This window comes from Empidonax traillii, unplaced genomic scaffold (assembly GCF_003031625.1).
Source record: "Empidonax traillii isolate 1590-97213 ecotype Southwest subspecies unplaced genomic scaffold, ASM303162v1 scaffold205:size1172791, whole genome shotgun sequence".
Lineage (NCBI taxonomy): Eukaryota > Metazoa > Chordata > Aves > Passeriformes > Tyrannidae > Empidonax > Empidonax traillii.
Genome location: NW_020955398.1, coordinates 413,976 through 433,870, shown reverse-complemented (window position 1 = coordinate 433,870; position 19,895 = coordinate 413,976). Strand labels below are relative to the sequence as shown.

General features: G+C 38.5%; 1 protein-coding gene across 11 annotated transcripts in view; it reads left to right on the top strand.

The window, feature by feature from the left end:
- MAPK10 (mitogen-activated protein kinase 10) overlaps positions 1-19,895 on the top strand; it is a 183,288-nt gene that overhangs the window by 62,800 nt on the left and 100,593 nt on the right. For 10 of the 11 annotated variants that reach the window (XM_027887234.1, XM_027887238.1, XM_027887233.1 and 7 more), the window contains one exon: positions 11,751-11,907. The gene's annotated coding sequence lies outside the window, so the exon portion shown is untranslated. Of the gene's footprint in view, positions 1-4,082; positions 4,249-11,750; positions 11,908-19,895 lie in introns of all 11 variants that reach the window. The other variant, XM_027887229.1, reaches the window with a different exon arrangement.

Sequence of the window (19,895 nt, the reverse complement as noted above, 5' to 3'; positions counted from 1 at the left end):
GTGAGATCGTGAAAGTGGCTTAGAAATGCAACTTTGAAAATCATCAGTGGCAGACCTCTTTATCTGACTCATATGCAGTTTCTGTGTGGTGTTTTTGGGCTTTATTTGAACATGCTAGAATGTGAAATTGGGCTTTGCTTCAGATGTCCAGCAGCAAAAAAATCATTTGGTGAACTTAATGTCATGGTTTGGAGACATCAAAGGCAACTGACTATGTTGCTCTTTCTTACAACCTCATCTATACAGCTGCTGTGCAGCATAGGCTTCTTAAGCATATCCATCACGGAACTAGAACACTCTAATTACTTTGCTGAAAGCTATTAGGTTGGCATAGTAAATATGAGGCCCTTATTGCAAACTAGAACATCATTTAGTGAAATAATCTAAAGACCATTGAAATCAGCAGAAAGGTATCTGTTGACTACAGTAACTCAGTACCAGATAAAGTGTCAACTGCAGTAATTTTTTTGAGATTGCAGATATGTTGTATAATCAGAAATGAAGTTACTGGACTGGCACAAAAAAAAATTGTTCCTAAAGTTGAAACACCTACATCAATCATGGAATGCTTCTCTCTTATAAGAGTAAGAAATCTTGTACTTTATATAAATAATGCAATCTAAAGACAAGATGCCACTGATATTCAGGGAATGGGTGTCAACAAATGCCATCAGTATCTGTACAGGAGGATTTATCTTCCCTTTGCCCCACTGTGAGCTTATTCTTTCTGAGCATGAATGCCTTTTGGGAGTCTCTCTAGGCTAAGACTGTGGATATTAGTTTCTTGCCTTTTATTTAATATTTTCTGGTTCTTGTTTGTTTGAAAATTTAGTTTCATAGGGACACACTGTATTTTCTTTACTAAGCATGTTAACCTATAGCGTCTATGAAAACCTGAAGTAATTGTACAGCCTTCTACTTTTGGCTGTCTTGAGAAAAGCTGGGACCAGCCTCCTATTTCTACTGATTCCCTCTGTATACGTTCTGTTACAGTCAATTGCTCACCCATCCCATGATGTATTTACCTAGCTGTGTGCTGGACATTTTGTCCAGAAGGATACCATGAGAGACAGTATGAAAAACTTAACTGAAATCCAAAAAGATTATATCAACTGGCTTCCCCTGATCAGCTAGGCAGGTTACCTTATCATAAAAGGAAATCAGGTGCTATAAGCAGGACTAATCTCTCATGAAGCTGTGCTGGCTGTGAAGAATGACTGTGTCGTGGTTTTGCCCCTCAGCCCATCCCTGGGGCTGATGATGGTTTTGTCCAGGTAATTTCCGGACAAAAAGACCAATCAAAAGTCCAGAAACGCCTTTGCTAATTACATCTTCAAGAAAACGGAAGAGAAGGTTGTTGGCGCAGTTGGAATTAGAGTAGCAGCCATGTAGGGGAGAGGAGTACCGGGCCCGAAGCAGGGCCAGACTCCCTCCTCCCCCGGCTTGGGCCGGGGTGGGGGGAGCAGGTGCAGCACTGAAGTCCTCCCTTCTCTCTTGTAAGAGAGTGAAGAGAAAAAAAAGTTTAAAAGACGAACTGCTTGGACAGAAACCGCTGTGGAAGAATTCCAGCCGAAAGATAACGGAGCTTCCAAGGTCGAAGCTGGCAATTGAAACTACAGCAAGAAAAGTAAAGTGCGAAAGGGGGGAAGCTTGTTTCCCCCCTGCCTTTCTGCTCTCTCTCCTTAGCAGGGAAAAGACTGAAAATAAATCCCTGCCACCTGTAAAAGTTTGTTAAAATAAGGAGACCTCCCATGCAACTGATAAAGAAGTCTGTGGATGTACCAAAGAGAACCAAGGCTTCATAAAAAGGACTGAAGTGAAGCAGAGTCCTGGTGGAGATTTGCAACCCTGAAGGAAACCTGTACTGGAGCAGTGATGACTCAGGTGAGATACCGAGATCCGTGCGTGTGTGAATCTATACTGCTGTTAAAGTTTTTGTAACTCTGAGAAATCTCATGCTGGAGCGAGATGGCCCATGTGAGATGCTGGAACCCGTGTGTGTGTGGGATCCGTGCTAGACCCATGCCGAGAAGTCTATCAAGGACTGTTCTCCCATGGGGAGGGACCTCCATAGGGAAACAAGGGTGAACTCTTAAACCATTATCCCCTGTAACCCTGTGGAAGAAGATCCATAGTAAGCAAGTGTCCCCTTGCAAGCCTATGGAAGAAAAACCCTTCAAGACCTGAGTAATCTCCAGCCTTCAGTCTTAGCCCAGGAGGGGGGTAAGCCCAGCCCTGGAAGCCAACACAGAACGAGAGGGAGAGAGAAGAAGTTCCAACTGCAATAAAAGTATGCTGCTACTAAGAATCTGCTACTAGAAAGAAAAAACTAGAACTCCAAAAATACAGAATAGGACTACTTCTTCTCCTTGGACTGGTGTAAAAGAGAAGAAGTATTTTTGTGTATATATATATAACACTTCAACTTGAATAGAAATTATTATAAATATAATTCTTTAGTTTTTAATTTATTAATAGTTTTTATTTTACTAGTAATGAATGTTTATACTGTTTTCCCCAAGTCCTGTCTCCCTTTTATCTGCGAATGCCTTCTCTCAACTAGTAGTGGTTGTATAAAGAGTGGAAAGCAGAGTTAACCCGGAACAAAACCACGACAGACTGCGATGTCCTTTAGGTGTTTTTCAATACCTCCATAACTTTACCAGGCACAGGAGTGAGTCTGACAGGCCTTTAGTTTCCAGAGTTCTGCTTCTTGCCCTTCTTGAAAATCGGGACAACATTCGCCCACTTCCAGCCAGCTGGGATCTTTCGGGATTGCCGAAAAAAATCATCCAGAGAGGTTTTGAGATAACGTCAGCCAGCTCTTTGAGGATTCTGGGATTCCATCAGGCCCCTTAGATTTGTAGGGATCCAGCTGGAGCAGCCAGCCTTCTGCCTCATCTGCTTGACATTTTGGAATTGCCTGCTCCTGTGCCCTTAGGAGGTGATGTTTGAAAAGTGACCAGCACCTGCATCACATTAAGTAATGTTTGGTGTTGCAGCATTACTGTCCCTTTTGGTTGACTAGACAGCCTCTCTAGGTATTGATAAGAGTAAAATTAAAACAATCATCTACCTTTCTCTCCCCATTTTCTTCTATGTCTAGCTATTGCAGATACCATTTAATTTTCCAGATTTGTAGGTACGTTGCTACCTGTTGATTTTTCCTTTGCCTTTTTTAATTAATTTTTTTCTTTTACTCTTTTTGCTAGTTATTATCATAATATATGTCTTTTCCTATTTTAACACAATTACCAGTTATGTAATGCACATGAAGTGCAGAGAAAATCAAATTATTTTCAATTATCTATAAACTTTAGGTAGACTGGCTGATGTACACAAGTTTGCCTTCCTCTGAGACCTGAAGGCATTTGGATTTTGTGTCCAGGTCCAGTACAAAACAGAGAAAAGAGCCAAGCCATCAAACCCTTTCCTTTTCAAAGGGAGTTGACTCTCACATCCTTATTAATTTGTCCCTAACCTTCACAATGTCTTCCAGTGTGACATGTTCAATTGTACTACTGGCAGTGTACAGACAGGATTTTAATGAAGGGGGTTGTTTTGTTTTGAATATTTTGTTGAGCTCAAATGCATCAAGAATGTGCATTTCTGTCAGTACAAAATGGTACAGGACAAAGACCCAGGCTTGCTCTCTGTCACAGAGATTTTTAAATGTCTTGGCATTTGATGTGCTTCATTCCACTGTAGAGGAGGAAAAGCTGTAGATTCGTTTCTAGTATAAGTGATCTAGCAGTATGCAGAGAGAAGTAGCTGTAAATCCAGGAAAAGTATTAAAGTAGCTATCCCTTTGAATTTAAGAAAAATTTTAACTGAATTCTTTCTGTATACCTTAGTAAATTTGCCAATAGTGCCTTTGTAATATATTTATGTATGGAAAGGTCATTGAGCCACTTAAAATAGTTATTTTGGCCTGCCTACAGAACTCCTTATACTTGATTTTGCACAGTAGGTAAAGAAATAAGAACATATGACAAATGGATACATTTTTCAACTTACCATCTTCATGCTGCCGAGATCAATGGTCCTTTCAGAGCTAGTGGTGTTTCTGAACTTTGCTTCAGGAAACAGTTGCATATGATTCCAGCCTCTGAGGGCTGTCATTTTTAACCCTCCTAATCTGCAACTGGCAACAACTGGATATTGGAGTTTCTTACAAAGAAATCAGTATCTCTTGGCTCTTCATTCTGCGAGCTCCTTGAAGCAGTGCTGAACAGCACTTCACAAAAGGTTGGCGAAATCAAACACGAGACTGTGTACCTTTATCACAGTTACATAAATCTGAGTAATTATAAAAAGACACATGCTTGCAAGGACTGCTGTATGTTAGTGAATCCATAGACACCTAATAATTTGAGCTTTTCTTTACATGAATGATGTTTAGAATTTGTGGTGCATATTGCTTAGAATACACTAGATAAGTTTACATTTGATGAAGAAGCAAATTTGTTGTGGTGTCTTTGCATGTAATTACTCTATCAGGTGTATGTTGGTAAATATGGCGCCATGTGCTCTGCTGCTTTATTTATAGGATTACCTTCTATTTCTGTTTATGTTGCTTCCAGATAATTATTTGAGAAATGTAACTGTGCTTATTTTTTTACTTAATTATTTTATTCCTTTGAAGAACTGGTAGGGCACACTCATTTTGCAGGCCTAGGGAATACCAAATGTTACATTACTGGCAAGTAGTGCTGCTTTGTGCCTGTATGGAGTGACAAGTGAACAGCACATGGACCCATAAGAACTGAAATCTTTTGAGATGGAGGATGTGAGGGGACTCTGGCTGCTGTGAGTAGAGAGAATATCTGTCTGTTTAGTGGTAAAACCTAATGGCCTATGGAGTGGTGTTTCTGAAAGCATACCTCTAGGTTTCATTTATATACATTTAAACTATGTGTAGTCTGAGCTTGATATTCACACTAGGCTGTGTGAATTACATATTTATCTGTGCTTTCTGTGGGATAAATAGGAACACATGGTAAAAAGTGCAGATGCCAGAGTATGAACTTCTTTCATAGTGCATAGTTACTAGTTTTATTCTCTGTGAGTAGAGGGTGAGCAGGTGGATGAAGTTTGTCACAGTGGTAGACACTGAGCTAGAGTTGACATGAAATGAGAAACACAGGGTATTAGCATGCTATTTTTGTGATCTACAGCCACATTCATGTTAGTGATTAAATACTGCTCAGCATCAGGTCACTTTACCTGATTGTGTTTCTTGAAGAAGAAATTATTTTCCAACATGAAGCTGAACAGAGGAATAGTTCACCTATTCATAACTCATTTAGTTGTAAACAGAAATTAAGAAATCTCATTATGGTCAAGGATACTGAAACTGATGTTTTCCTCCAAGATAACACCATCACTGATTTGGCCATGCCTGTTGTGAGGAAAAAATCCTGAAGGAACTGGAGAGAATTGCAACTTATCCTGGGTTGTATACTTGTGACTTCTGACGTTTATAGGATCTGGGAGGGATGCTCCTGAAGTGCAAAGACACAGTGGTTCATACTCAATGTGGTGTATTATTGGAACTGTGAATACAGCTGCAGGCACATAAGGAGAGGCTCATTAGTGAAGCAGAGTGAATTTTGGTACTCAGAAAGGAAATGTGTTCCTTCTGCAGCCAATAATTACAAAGTTTTGTCACCTTCATGATCTATGCTATCACAACAACATATTCTGATCTGTAGAACTTCAGGCAGCTTGAATCCTTATGCTATTTTACATTTTTAGGTTATCTATATTTTTTCGGAGACTTACTAATTTGTACTTAGACCTTGGTTTCTTTTCGTCCCTCTGAAGCAGACAGGCAGTACCAAAAATAATTCCTTTTTTTTCCCCTCTTTTTTTGTCACTTTTGATGAGATCCTTCAGTTCATCAGACCATTCTTTTCATAAGCACATGTAGAAATTCAAGGTTTGATTTAAGTTTATTCAAAAAAACCCTGAACAAACCAACCAAGCAAAAACATAATAAAATATATTCTTCAGAATTTAACCTCTCCACCTCAGGGACCCTTATTTTATCGCCTGGGTGAAGACCTAGAGAGCAACTGAATAATTTTTAGAAGAAGGACAAGAACAAATATTCTCAGCCCAAAACCAGGGTGTATGATTGCCTCTTGGAAATCAAACTAGATACTATCTTTTAAGGAGCTTTTACAATTCCATTTTTACCACATTTAAATCTTTTATTGGTTTATAAATGTAACCTACTGATGTTGTCAAGGATGTCTCCTAAACATTTTGTCCAATTGTTACTCATAATAACTATTGTATAACCTTAACAACAACGTATTTCATAGTTTCTGTAGGTCAGGGCAATTCAGGCATGTTATCTGACACCTACTTTGTAGCAATTTCTCTGGACGTAATGTTTGTGACAGAAAGAATTCCAGGTTCTACTGTGAAACGCTGCATAGTGGTAATAGTGCCTAACTGCTTCATGGTGGTGTGCTTCAAAATAGACTGGTTTAAGCAGTGTATAAACTGCTAAAACTGTTCCAGTCTTCATGTTAAGTAAGTGCCATTCAGTGTTTCCTCAATAAGTAGTGACTGGGATTCGTTAGAGGCAACTTTGTACAGGGGTTTTACATTATTGTACAAGTGAGAGATAACAGGTTTGAGTATGGCAGCATGGATTCATACCTATAATTTAAATGAGAAAAATAAATCATAATTAAAGAGTGAAACAATAAAGAACTTATTTCCCTCAGTAGTGTTAAAATTTTGCATATATACATAGTTAAAATCTATGCAGTTGGCCCCAGTGATTGGTTTTCCACCCACATGCTTTGGCTGATGAAAAATGTTGGCTGGTGAGGGATTCCTTTATCTGTCTTGGCATTCCAGTTTGAAATATAACTTCTGTTACTTTAAGCACTGGGATTTGGGCTCACAGAGCAACTGGATAACACCCGCAAAGAAAGCTGATGAAATCTCATCTTGGTGAAAGCTCCTGTCTAATCTCAGTAAAAAAAGGCAGTGTAAAGACAAACTCAACAAACCATTGAAACCATATTTGTGAAAGGCAGCCTGTTTTCACACTGAACTGTGGCTCAAATGAAGGGGACGTAGGTTACTGTTGGATGGGTATTTGAGCAACATGGTCTTGCCCCCAACAGGGTGGATGGACTAGATGATTTTTAGAGGTTCGTTCCAACCCAAATCATTCTAGGATTCCATAATTCGTGATAAATATTTGACATTAATTCTGATCATCTGGTTTTGCATCATTAGCTACTTGGATACTTGATTTGGGCCAGGATTTGGGAGGAGAATTAGCCAGAAAATGTAGAAGTTATATTTTAGTCAGTTGTTGCAGCATCAACTGGAAAGCTCTCTAGAGAAACTGGGTTGTCAATTCTTATTACTGAAAATGTTTTACCTTTTTTTTATGAAGGTCTTTTCTTTGCACTTTTTCAGTGTTCTGTGTCATTCTGTCACATTTACGTAAAAAATAATTACATTGAAATATCTTGTTACAGAGTGTCTCTGATATACTGGAGCAGTTTCTGACAAATAACATGTTTTCCAGTGAGCCACTGCCCTACAGTTACTCCTTTATATGTGCAACTGTTTTCAGATTAAGCCAAGAAAATTTCAGTAGCACATTGACACACACATGTGCTTTGCCTCTGTATTCATAAGGGCTGCAGTAGACTTGGTTTATTGACAAGGTTTAAAAAAAAAACACTGACAAGGTTTTTAAAAGCATTTGTTGTGCAGTGCTCATGGTCACTGTGGAGATGAGATGTTGTCTATATTTTGGCTTTGCACTACTCTAAGCTAACCCTCAGTTAATGCTGCAGAATTTTAGTTCAGTGGCAATTTATCTCGGCAGATTAATTGCCCATCCTGCTGGAATGCCTTTGCTTGGACTCTTAACTCTTGTATAGGGATTTATCCTTCATTAGCAGTGACTGATACCAGTCACCAATGAATCTGGTTTTCCTCCCACTGAAATAAATGGTAGAGTTTCCTTTAAACACTGAATTTAGAGGAAGGCATCTTTTCAAGACAATAAACTATCCTGAATTTATGGCTACAGGTTGGCTAAATAAGCACATGCCTAGATATGCCTTTCATCTGCAAAGTAGGTTTTTGTGTACTCATAAATCATGAGTTGAAGTCTCAAAAAAATTACTGAGTCGTTTTGGTTTTACATGTAGAATATTTGTATGTTCTTTTTTAATCTTTTGAGGCTGTTGAGTATGTTCTATTTCCTTTCTGCAATGGTGAGGGAGAGAAACATCTTTTAAATAAAAGTTAAAATTCTTAATCTGAAGCTTTGAGAAAAACAACAAATACCATTGGACTTTGTGATACCATAGTAAGACTTGTCAACATTAGCAATAGTAGAGAAAAGTGAGCAAAGGCTGATTGTGTTGGGCAATAGCTCATGTTCTTTGGAGGACAGTACACACCTGAAGTTGGAGGTGCTGTACTATGCTATGGACTTATGCAAATAAGTTGAAACATTACTTTTGCTGAGGATTATTTGTATTTGCAACACAACTCTGCTTTTGTCCTGATGATGTTTAGCTTTAAACTCTGCCTTCCTGTTAGAGCTTTGAAATTTGTCCAGGAAAGACTTGTGGTAAATTTTGTTGACTTGCAATGGTCACATTCCTTTTCTCCTTTTTTTCCTTCTCCTCTTCCAACTCAAAGTAGACTTCTTGCAAATTTGGTTTCCTTTCTGTCAGCGGTGACAGCTGTTTTATGCTCAGCTGACTCTGCATGTCTTTGAGGACTTGCGCTTCAGGAATTGTCTCTTCCATTCCCAGGCATGGAAGTGTTTCCACTGTGTAGCTGGTGTAGTGTATGAGTCATTTTATTTTTATCTTCTTTGAAATGCAGCTGGGACTAGGCATGAATACACTAGAAGACCTTGGAAATGGGAACATCTTTCTGTGCCTTTCTGATTGAGATTCGGAGGCGTCCATCTTGCTTTTTAAACATCCAATTCATTATTGCTGATGCTGTGAGTTTCATTTGTACAACATCTCTTTCAACATATGGACTGATAAACTGCATTGTGCTTAACAATAGGATAGAGATTTGGCTTTTATATCATGGTTGAATGTTGTTCAGGAGTGATTAACTATTGAACAGCACATGCTGGCTAGCCTAGAAGAGGATGTGATGATCTTCTCTAACCATTCAAGTATTGCAGATAAATTCTGTCTACGAAAATAACCTAACACGCCAAAATCCCAAACCTTGCACACTGTGCTTAGAGTTTCACTTCCAGACATCAGTTTGGCAGCCAATGCTATCTGATTTTGTAATTATGAAGCAGTTCTACTAAATAAGATAGGTTTAATTTCTAAATTCAATGGAATATTAAAATTAGTCCCGAGCTAGTATCCCTTCTGAAATCCAGAAAAATCTTTTTACTGTTAGTATATGGATGGTAATTTGGGGAAATGTATGTTCTATAGGACAAAGGAATGCATGTCTCATGGGAGAGTGGGCTGCTTTGTGACTTACAGACTGGGTTGTTCTGCAATCGTGGGAATAGTAACTCATAAATATGAATTTATTCTTCTTTCAGTGTGTCTTTGAGGTAGGAACTTCTGCTTAAAATAAACCACCAACATTTTAACTGAGCAGCTTTCAGACATTATTTGGATTATACGGAGAAAAAGGAGCTAGAATTATGATAATACACACTGTAAAAGAAAGAGAGGCAAACAATGATAAGATACAACTTCACGTTTCAGAAGACAGGGTCTGGTTTAGAGAGAGCAATTTCTCTTAAAGGAAGAGAATCCTCAAAGTACGGGGAGAGTAGTTATTCTGAAACTTGACTCTGAATTAATGAAATAGCTATGCTACAAAATACAGGGACATATTTTTAACAAAAGCGTTCTACCTGTGAAGGAGAAGGGTGCTCTAAGACATTCTGCATTGTGACATGCTTCACTGCTACCTGAATGGCTTTCCTAAAGCTTGTGAGATGTTAATGCATATTGTGAGGTGGATAAGAAAACTTGTTGACTTAAGTGAAACATTGAGCTCCTCTGGTCAGGTTGATTATGGTCTGTTTCATCAGATTATGATATACAAATGCAGCAGCTGTTTAAAATTATATTTGTCCTGTGCAAAGCAACTGACTTGAGTACACTGAACATACAGTCTCTTCATTAACAGCTAAAACTCTCAAAGTTTTCTAGAGGGCATATACTGGTTCATCCTGGAAGTGTTCACAATCCTGATTAACCTTTCTACAAGCAATTAAATTGGTATATAAACTTTCTATGGATTCTTTTTTATGTTTGTAAGCCTAGCTTTCTATTGAGTGGTCTTCCTCTGATGCTACAGATTTTATTCTTTGTAAACAGAAATTCCGTTGTGAAGAACAAGTTATGAAAATATGTCAGAAATAATTACAGTTGATCCTGCTGTCGGGCAGGCGTATAGATTGGATAATTTACTGGTGTCTTCTTCAGCAATGTTTTTTGTAGCACTGTTACCAGGAATATCAGAATTTAACTCAAAGTAGTGGTAAAATCACTTGTAAGGAAAAAAAGGGAAAAGTTATTGATCTTCTGTTCTTGACTTTGCACAGTGGTTTGTGACATGGGCTTCCTCATCCATGACTGTGTAGAAAGCAGAGTATGATCCTTTATACTGTTTTTTGAAGATGTAGAGGCTCTTGAATGTACAAATCCTTCTCTATTTTTCATTGTCATCTAAGGGTATCTTAAAGGTCTCAAACAGCTGCTTGTTCCTTTTAAACTTTTTGCTTAAATCAGATGTAGCATACAGTACAAGCCTTTGTAGAAAGCTAAGGACATGTGGAGGTAAATGTGCCATGTGGTGGTCTGAAGTGGATATTTTGCCAAGTTGTGTGTGAAAATAGCATTTAGGCATCCTGTAGAGAAAGTTAATGGAAGAAGTTGCAAGGCTGTTGGTTGCCATTGTCCTCTGCACCCCCATTCTCTAGATTATATGACCTGCTTCAGTTTTCCAGGACAGCAAAGCAAAAGAGAAAGATGTCAATGTGTAGTTGGCAGGACCAGGATAAGGTAAATTGGTAAGCAACTCTTGTAATTGGTTGAAATTGTAGTGTCAGTATTATTCTTAGAGTGAACAACAACACATCTTTCTAATGTACCCTTTCCTCACCGATATGCAGCTGCCAAATTTTATTGATTGCTTCTCTTAAATTTCTACTCCTGATTATTTCAGCACTGATGTTTTGGGGAGTTTAATTTACCTTTCCTCAGAAAGTTTCTTTATTTCTCCAAATCAGGAATTGTCTTTTCCATGTAAGCCTTCCAGGACCGTGCAGAAAGAAGATCCAGGATGTGGATTCCTTAATCTTGTCTAATGGCACATTTAAGGAATAATGAATTGCTTTTTTGCCTTTTGGACTGTTCGCTATCCTAACGGTCCATAGCAACAGAAATGTTCTCTACCCCTGACAGATACTGCAGTCTCTGACTACCACAATACATCATAGTGACCTCCAGGCTTTTTAATCCAACAGAATATACCAGTCCATGAAAGTACTGGCTTTAGAAAGGGTGCAGAGGTTTTGAAAGAAAACAGCTACTTTAATGAGGGAAAATGTACCATTCAGTATTCCTCATTTCTGGTATCTGTACGATTTCAAATTGGAGCACGGTACAATGGAGCAAATGGTCCCAAAATGAGCTAACTGTCCCAACTCTGACCCAGGCTTCCTTAACCCTGCTTGTCTTTAACTCCTTTGACAGCTATCTTCTCCTGGAACAGAGGTGAAACTTCGACAGACGGCATTTGTTGAGCAGTGCTCCTCAGAATTGCAGCTGTCCCCAGGAAGACCTCAGAACAATTACAAGTGTGTCACCTGGACAGAATGTAAAACTTCGCCGTCAGACTACCCTATCCCTGGTAAGGCGTCTCGGCCCACCTAATAACTGATGAAAACAAGCTTAATAAAAAGGAAAATCCCCATAAAAGAAGTGGACTACTAGGAGATATTACACGTTTGTGAAGTGTTTATATTTCACTGTGATGAGTATATTGTAAAAATGCATGCAAAGTAATCAGAGGACAATGACTACAGGAAAGGAAACACTTTCTAAAGGTGTTTTGTAGTTTATTGTTTGTAGATGTTGTTTTTAGTCTGCCTTCTCTGAGGGAGAACTGATTGTGATCACAGACTTCATTTATGAAAAACGCCTGTGACTGTTATGACAGAGCAGGTTTTGATTTGGTCAGTCAATGAATCTTTGAAATAATACTGGATGAAAATGAGGTGTGCATGGCAGCCTGGACAGCATGGTGAGGTAGACATGACCTATTTAGTTGTATATCTTACTGTGAAGTTTCACCTCTAAATCTAATTTTAGTATTATTTCTCTTCCATAAGCATGAATCCTGTGCAATCCTGTGCAGTCCTATGTGAATTCTGTGAATCCTGTGCAAAGCCTTATGTACATATTTACCTCTGTGGTTTAGAGAATATTGCATATGCTGGTATTCTCTTTATGCCTGTATTTAAATTTTTGCAAAATCAAGATCTCATTACACTTGTAATACTCTTCTCTCTGTAGTATGGATGTGTAGTATTATAAGTAAAATATAATAATAGTGTATATCTTAATATAAAACATGAGTTAGCAGTACTCAGTACAGTGTGACTGTTCTTCATCACCATTATCATGGCCAGGCTTTGCGAATGAAGATTTGAGAAGGGCTCTACCCATACTTGCTACAAGCGTCCTGATGGCTAAAAAGGCCAATGCGAGATAGACAAGTCCAGTTGCAGGAGGCACAGCAGAAAGACTCCCCAGGTGACATCGACAAGACGCGATTCTTTCTGCGTTGTCTCTTCTCCTCGAGAGTGATCCTGCGTGTGTTCTCGAAAGCAGCAGCAGCATTATAGATGGTGTGTCTCCAGGCCTCCTGATTGGAGGCCAGGGTAGACCAATGGTGGTGATCAATATGGCCAAGGCTGAGGGATTGTTTCAGGCAGTCCTTGTATCTCCTCTTCGGGCCTCCTCTCTTGCAGCAGCCAGTGGCAAGTTCCCCATAAAGCACGATCTTAGGGAGGCGATGGTCCTGCATCCTGGAGATGCGCCCTGCCCAGCGCAGCTGAGTTCTCAGCAGCATGGCCTCAATGCTCGTGACTCCTGCCTGTTCAAGGACAGACGTGTTGGACACATAATCCGTCCAGTGGAGGTTTAGGATTGTACGGAGGCAGCGCTGATGGAAGCGTTCTAAGAGATGCAAGTGGTGGTGGTAAATGACCCAGGATTCAGATCCATATAAAAGAGTAGGACTGTTCTTAGTTCATATTTAATGCCCATACATTAATAAAAAATGATTAGTCATTATAATGTGCGAAAACACTAGCAAGGACTAAACATAGTTCTGAATGACATTCTGTGTTAAATTAATTTGCTAAGCAATGCTGAGAACAGCTGCAGAAAATCACAAAGCATTCTTGTATCTTACGTAGCCAATTTTTTTTTTTTGCCTCGGTGAGCCATTTTCTTAGTTTAACTTGGCTTTTTGCTTTGTGCTCTGTTTACTTTGATAAACATAGTCAATTGAGTTCACAATAGAATATGATTGGGTAAACTTGACTTCCTAGATACTGATCCTGCTGGAGGTATGACTGTTGGCTGAATGTTAAATGCATGAGAAGTTGCAATAAATGAGGCATTTAACATTCAGACTCAATGATCTTATGCTCTTTTACAGCCTTAATGATTCTATGATTCTATTTCCATTTCCAGGTGCCCAGTTTGTCATTTTAAGTTGATCTGCCATTAAACAATGCTTGGGTGTTCCGGGAGAGGAGATGTTAATGTTGTTGTAGATGTTCTGCCCGGCATTACTTTTGGGTCAGCCTGAGTGATAGGCTGCAAAGGTGCAAAGCACAGATGCAAAGCCTGTACCAGGGATTAATTTTGGTGAAAGCAGAGTTGTCATGATCGTGTTCAGGTCTGTTCATACCTGTCTACAAGAGGTTAGAGAAGAGATAGAACTTCTCATGAGTCTCTGTTGTGGAAGAATTCATGGCAGCTCAAAATGCAAGACAGACTCAACCTGTGCTTGTTAAGACACTTATGTTCTGACTAGATGAGTACAAGAAAAAGTCTTTGTTCCCTTTGCATTTTGTGTCTAGTGAAGTTTTGCTCAGTATCTGGGTTCTCTAATGTCCAGCAGCAAATCAACAACAACAAGAGTCACTGAAATGGTGAAGTTGACAGTTTATGGCTAGTAGAGGGAGGATCTAGGCTGAAGCATGCAGGCTCCCTTCCTCCCTAGAAGTCATTTCTTGTACGTTTTGGTGGGATGAATGTGCTTAAAAAACCCCAACTATTTTTGTTAGTACATTGTTAGCTAGATGTACAAGGAATTAATTATTTACATATTTTAGGTATAAGAAAGAACACTGAGATTCTCACCATACGTTACTCAGAATATGCTGAAGCTGTGTGAATTCTACCTTAGATCTGAGGATAAATAGTACACTTTAGTACAGGAACATCTCCAATATGCTATGTTGGATACTGAAATCATGTCATTCACAAACATGTGTATATCTCACATATCTAGTCTACCAAGAACTGTTGTGTTCAGTTTAGGATTTTTTGCTATTTCTTGAGACATAAATTTGCATGATCAGAATGTAACACTGTTCTTGAATCTTCTTTTTTTCAAAGATAGTCTCTTCAGCTGTAAATTACAAAGACCTGCTACCTGCTGGTAAAATACTTCTATAAATTAGAAGGCCCAAGAGACTGTGAGAGGAAACTGAAATAAAATGGGTTTTGGATAGGACTGAGGTAGGATCAGTCTGGTAAATTACAACTCAGACTAATCTGCTGAAATGATTCTCTCTTGTTATTTCAAATAATGTGTTTCATTTAAATTATGCAGCATGGGATACTTAGCCCCTCTGTGAGCAAAGTAGAGGCAGCTGGCAGAAGGGATTAGTTTTCATGCTTTTTTTATTGCAGAGACTTAGCCCTGTAATTTAGAGAAGCAGGCTAAATAGGAGAACAGAACAACACTTCTTTTCTGTTGTGTTGTGGTGAATAAGTGACATTTCTGCTGATTGAGTTTCAGCTTTGGAAAGTGTCTGAATAGTTTTATTTATATTGTTTTACTGCACATATCTAGGTATACTTGTAGAAAATCAATAACAGTGTAAAATGTCTGCCTTCTGTTTAAACTTGTTCTGTGTAAATTAGAAAGTTTTTATGACATTATGTCTTGCTGGCTGTCTACTGCAGTGAATTTGTTTGACTCATTAAACATCCTAGAGGACAAGATGTCCATAACCCATTCAGATGAATTTGTGAACTACTAAAACCTGATTTTCTCTTATTTCTCACTTCTGATTAATTACCCTTTCAAAAGTCATTTAAAGTCGAAGGATGAACAGAAAAACTCTATTCCGTTAGGGAAACAAGCTAAAAGTTCCATTCTGCATGGAAATGATTGGTATTCTGCTTAGCAATGTCTGCAAAAATGCCAGGGTTTACCCTGAGATGCTGCAGGACAAGAGCTGTCTCAGCCTGTTCAGTTGACAGAGCGTTGGCAGTCACCTACAGGTACCTTTCACTTGAATTGCAGTGGCTGAATGTGGCATCTTTCAGGTGTGCTCTCCTCTAATGCAGGAAGGCTGAAACTGCACTTGTACAACTCAGAGAAGGGTTTGTTAGGTAACAACGAATGGCAGCTGAATATAAAGTTTAGAACAAGAAAATAGCAGCAATAGTTAGCCAGATTTCAAACATCTTATGCTAACCAGTGTGGCTAGTTCTTATTTATTACTGCAAGTATCCTGAAGTATTATTATATTAAAGATCTTTTCAAAATGCAAATGGGTCTAATAAGCATCAGATTTTTCTTAAGTGGAGGTATTACTGCTATAAAAAGCTGTGACATAGATTTAAAGTTCTGCATTTAATCAGATTTGTTAATGTGAATCAGCTCAGGCCAAAAAAAAATGTCAGAAGACCCTTTTACTGTTAGGCCCAAATAAAACCCAAACAAACCACCCAGATACCAAACAAAAAACAAAGGAAAGATACAAACAAAATATCTTGTGAAAGCAGCAACTGATTTGGTAAACAATGCATCCTGGAAGATTGTTATTCAAGTTGATGTGCTATCAAGGTTAAAAAATGAAATTCAAAAAAATCCAGTGTTATAGAACACTTCTTGTGAGGTCTGGATCTGATTGTAAGATTCTATCTTTTGGTTTCTTTTTAAGGCTTGTATGTTTGTAGTCGTAGGTACTTAAATAACATAAAATCTAAGCCTTCCGTTTTGTCTTGCCCCGAAGAAGTGTGTTAAGGACAAAGAGCTCAGGGGAGACACAGAGTAACTGATAAGAAGTGTTTGTACTCATGCGGAGAGGTGGGGCAGGGGTAAGGTTACTTTTACAGCCACACTTACAAATGCTTTAAGGACTCATTCTGTTTCAGAAATGTTGTGTTCCTTTTCCCATTTCCCACCATCATTTACAAATTTCAGCCCACTGCAGCTTAAAACTCACTGTCGCTCAAAAGAATGTGGAATCTGTTATTATTCATGTTTCCGTTTCATTTCACACCAAAACCCAGAAATGTGTCCTAGAAAAGAGAAATCTTAAAAACGAACAAACAAACAAACAAAAAACCTGGTTTTCACATGGAAATAGATCAGTTTATTCAGCTGCTCATTTCTGCACTCCAATATGTTTGGATTAAAAAATGAAATGCAAAAAAAAGAAAGCACTTGGCTTGAAAAATTGTATTTTGTTCCTTTGTTTCTAGTCGACCAGGATGGGTTTCTGCTATGTCTTCCTTAACAGAAACCCAATCTTCCTTAACTTTTGCTTTGTTTAGGAATTTAACCCATCCTATTTATATTAATTTTCAGTAGGTGAATTAAAGCCAGGCACCCAAGCCACTATTCCTGAATGAATGAACATATAGTTTATTTTTCTGGTGCTTTAGTTTTATTCTCTGTCAAATATATGTGTAGGAGCTCTTGAGGTCTTAACAAAAAACCTGGTTTTGTAGAACATCCACTTTTGCTTAGCACACTGTACTTGGAGCAGGGGGGGAGGAGGTCTAAAAGGTGTGGGTTTTATCATAAGGTTTGCAGAAAACAGTCAGTTACCTTGGAAATACATTTACTAGGCATGTTATTGCAAAGGATTTATGTAGCATAGGGTATGAAAACTGTTCTGTAGTCTACAGGAGGCTGGAAACCATATGAAACAAATTTCTTGTCTAAAATCAGTTGTTTTTTGTGGATTGCAAGTAATTTTTGTGTGGAGCAGCTTCATGGCATTCATTGCATGTTGCAGTAGCCCATGCTACCACTTCAAAATGGAGAAGAGGTATCCATCAGCTGTCTCCCAGTGGCATAATTCCTTTCAAGTGATGTCAGGTCAGTTGGATTTAAGTTGATTTGTCCTATTTGCAGTTTCTATGGGAGCTGGAAATGGTATCAGAAAACACTAAGGGACAGTCATATCTGATTCTCTGGGCATCTGCTCTTGTTTGGGAAACAGTCTCAAACTTCCTGATGATACAGGAAATTAGTGTTCTTCAGTACAGCGTTTTCAGCTTGGCATTGAAAAGTAGGCAGCAGAGCTGTCTGGTTATGCTTTCTGGACACATGACCTTTGCGAGGTTCAAGAGAACAAGAAAATATGTTAATATATTTTATATATTAATATATTTTATATATATATATCTCCATTTTTCATATGTGTTTAAAAGCTAGAAGATGAGATCTGAGAGTAAAATTACTCAAGGTGCTGCTAGCTTTTGCCTGGATCAGGAGAGGTTTATACTTGTTTACATTTAGGAAGTGACTATAGAAATCCATATGTTCACTGATCTGTTGCTCATTCAAGCAGCAATTGCTTTCTTGGGGTGTATATTCCTTGCCTGATGCAAGAAAAGAGCTAAGTGTAATTGGAATTTTACTGGCCAACAGATGTTTCAGAGAAAGAAAATTGTTCCCTGCTGAGCCCTTGATAAAGGCTGCCACCCAAAAAACATGTTAAAGCCCTGAAACCTTAATCCAAAACTCTAGAGCCCTGGCATATGATCGAGTTCTACAATCTTTCATTCATGTTTACATTTCTGGTTTGGGAGAGTTAAAGCCAGTTTGCACAGCCAGCTGTGCAAGGGCTGTGTTCTGCTTTATGAGCATGGGCCTCCACTGAGGCTAATGTGAAGCTGCACTGTTCACATGGGAGCTCTAGGAAGCATTTATGCCTTGGGCACACACAAAGTGGCTGAGATTTTCCTAGAACAGAAAGGGCATGTGGGTTTATATCGCCCTTAAGAGCTTTCTCTTCTTTAGATGACCATGTGCATTATGAACACATGTAAGGACCGTGATTATTATTGCTACTGATCTGATGGTCTGTGTGCATGAAGCTTTAAAAAATATGTGTTGCTTACACTCTTCCAGGCTTGTAGTTAAATGGATGAATATAAAGCAAATGATTTATAGGGAATAGAATTAATCAAGTGTGAAGGGCTGGACAAGATAAATAGTATTTACCTTCATACTTTGTTGTGAGCTTGACACTGGGCATTGGGAGGTTTCAAGCTCTGGTAATGAAGCCACAGAAAAAGAAACCAAAATCATTAGAAGAGCAAGCTATGGATTGCAGCATTAATGAAATTTACAGAAGAAGGTGCTACATGGAAGAGCTTGAGGATTATTTTTGCACTTATATTTAGGGAGTCAAAAGTAGGGTAAGGTTGTGCTCTTGTACTTCTTAAATTTTTTAGTGAAAGTAACTCCTGTAAGTATATGTTTACCCTTTTCATGGCAATGTATCACATTACGATACTCATCTTGGATCTTCCAGTCCAAATTCTTTCAAAGTAATACATAGATTGGTCATTTAAGTTATCTGTAAATAACCATAATAGGACTTTTCCTGCACAGTAGGCCTCAAATAGGAGGACACTAATTGAAGTTCTGAACTAGAATATTTTATTTGCTGTAACCATTAGCTATAACAGGCTAACAGAGCTGGGATTGTTTGGTCTGGAGATGAAACTTAGGGGAGACCTCATTGCAGCCTTCCAGGACCTTAAGGGGGCTTATAAAAAGGAGAGAGGGACTTTTTATACAAGCAGATAGTGACAGAACAAGGGGCGATTGTTTTAAACTAAAAGAGAACAGGTTTAGTTTAGATGTTAGGAAAAATTTTTTTACTGTGAGGGTGGTGAGGCACTGGCACAGGTTGCTCAGAGAGGCTGTGGATGCCCCATCCCTGGAAGTGCTCAAGGTCAGGCTGGATGGGGCGCTGAGCACCCTGATCTAGCAAGTGGCATTCATGTTCATGGCAGAGAGACTGGAACCAGAAGATCCTTAGGTTCCTTCCAAACCTAACCATTCTATGTCTATGATTATAGATCAGGATAGCCTTGCTTTTCATGTGAAGCTCAAATTCGTTTATTAAATTCCTAGGCTTGCTGTACTTTCTTGCAACAATATATCAGTTTTGTGGTGTTAAAAAAAAAAAAAAAGTACATGAAGAAGTGTTTCTACTCACTGTATTTGAAATTCCCATCCTCTGACTTTATGAAAGTCACTTTGTTCCAATTCTACAGAACAATGAGAAACAAACAATACAAACTACTTTCTTGTGATGCTTAACCTTTGTGTTTTAACACACTGTTCCTTGCTTTACTTGCATACAGGAGCATAAAAGGAACATGACTAGTGAAAGTTCACAACACAGTAATTTTTTTCCCAGTGTGCTAGTTTACAGTTATCTGTATAATAAGAAACTAACAATAGCCTTTATGATTCTATATTTTTGCATTAATGAGCTACTATATTTCTAGTTTTGCATATGGAAAACCAAATAACACTGTTGCAGGAAAATCACT